Consider the following 2235-nt stretch of genomic DNA (forward strand, 5'->3'; position numbering starts at 1 on the left):
AGCATGATATCATTTTTCAAAATACATATCGATGTATAGATAACATATATGGGAAACATATAATCTCAGATATTAATAGTGGTTATCTATGGCAGCGGTTCTCAACCCCCTGGCTGCAGAAAAGTAGTCTTCCATGAAACTTAGGAACCAGGGGGCTACACAGCAGGAGGTGAGGGGGGTCGGGTGGGAGAGCAGGAAGCTTCATCTACACAGCTGCTTCCCATCCCTCGCATCATCACCTGAGCTCCACCCCCCAACCCCCATCCGTGGAAAAAAATTGTTGTCTTCCATGAAACCGGTCCCTGGTGCCAAAAAGGTTGGGGACCACTGATCTATGGGATGCATGTTTTTTTTTTTTTCTGTACAAATCAGAAGAAATTAAGCACAATACAACTCTCATTACTAAATAATAATAGTATCAGATGAGGCTGTTAGAATCCTGGCAAGAGATAACAGAAGGTATAACTTGAATAGCAATGAAAGGAACTTAAGATTTTGGCAAAGAATTCAGTGTCTCACAGCAACTACACAATAATGTCCCATGTGTGCATTGCATTCCGCAGCACTCAAAAAACAGAAATGTTTGTTAAATCACCCCCAGAAAAACTCGTTTTGAAATATGTGAAGCTCCAAGTCGGCTCAGCATTACAATATTAGCAATATTAAATCAAGGCCAAGTTGATTTGGCACCTTTGAAAGAACAGACAGTAGGAAAATGTCTCGAAACCACCTTACAATACCTAAACCTAATCCCAGTCTTTACAGCATTTTAGTGCAATGCTCTCTAAGGACATGCTGCATAAAAACTGGCTTATCAATGTTTAACAGACTTCAGTACAATGTTGAATATAGGATTACAAACAAATAGAATCACATGAGGTAAAATCGTTAAGTTCCAGACCATTGGCAACTAATTGAGGAGAGGGGAATGGGAGGAGATAATTTCTATATTTGGACCAGCAAAACTAAAAATAAAGACTCTTTAAAAATCAGAACATATATATAAGATTTAGGTCATATTTTTCTTTAACTTTAATTTAGAAAGGGATTCAAGAAAATGGCTCAATGATATAAAGGAGAGCATAGGAGAAGTTGATCATTACATAAAGAAAGGCAGCAATATTAAGTACTTTTTTTGTTGTTTTGTTCAGGGGCTTAAATTCAAATTTAAAGAATTTCACCAAAGGCTTTTTTAAACAAAAGACTTCTGGTAATACAGCTGAAGAGTACAACCTGTAAGATAAAAGTCTTGAGGCTTAGGAAGTTGCTTGAAGAAATATCTTAGACAAAACAGAATATTCTTATAATAGTTTCATGAAACCTTAAAAGGATAAAAGGCAAGGATCGTCCAGCAAAACTCTCTTTTATATTTCTTTTCACTCTAATGTTGGAAATTATTTTTCCTTCTCATCAAAGCAAACTGATACAGTTTTCCCCAAGCCAATGTTTCAAAACGTCATTTAACTTTCTCACTTAAAATGACATTGAAAGAGACTTTTTGACAGTGAGAGATAAACTAAAAGAATATTGTTGAACCTATTTTTTTGGGGAAAATTTGTAGCTAAATCGATCTGAGTACAAACTGACACTTTGCACTCTGAACACCTCCCACAGCCCAAGAAAGGTTAATATACAAGAAAGAGCACTGCTTTGTCCTCTACACACAGCCTGGAATTGGTTGATTAAAAATCCATTGATCAAAAATTATTATCAAAACCTTTAATGTTTCTTACCACAAGATCAGGTGTCTTAAGATAATTTAATATTACTAAAAATAAAATACAGGGAAATTGAATATAGCTACTGATATTGTATTTAATGATTTAACTTCAGTAAAATTAAAAAAAGGAAAAAAAAATAGTGTTTGGGTAGCTTGAATAATCTCCTGTGATCTATCCCAAGCTCCATTTTCATGTTTTATAGGTGGGCTTTATAGTCTACAAGAAAAGGACAGGTACTTTTGGAAATGACAAGGATTTATTTTTTTCTCAGTGACCTATCACATTCTTTAAAAGGGGAAAAAAAATAGGTCAATTTTCAAAAAGCCTGGTTCTATCCTTTTTGACTCTATAATACACTCAAAATACAATTATTTACTTTTCTTTAGCATGTTCCTTTGTAAACTAATACAAATATACTCTTTCCTCCCACATTTTTCACATCTTTTGTTTTCAATTAAATGCAATTCACTGCACACATGCTTTATCTTATATATCATATTTTTTCCTTTTTTTT

Source organism: Propithecus coquereli, unplaced genomic scaffold (genome assembly GCF_000956105.1).
Source record: "Propithecus coquereli isolate 6110/MARCELLA unplaced genomic scaffold, Pcoq_1.0 Scaffold303, whole genome shotgun sequence".
Classification (NCBI taxonomy): domain Eukaryota; kingdom Metazoa; phylum Chordata; class Mammalia; order Primates; family Indriidae; genus Propithecus; species Propithecus coquereli.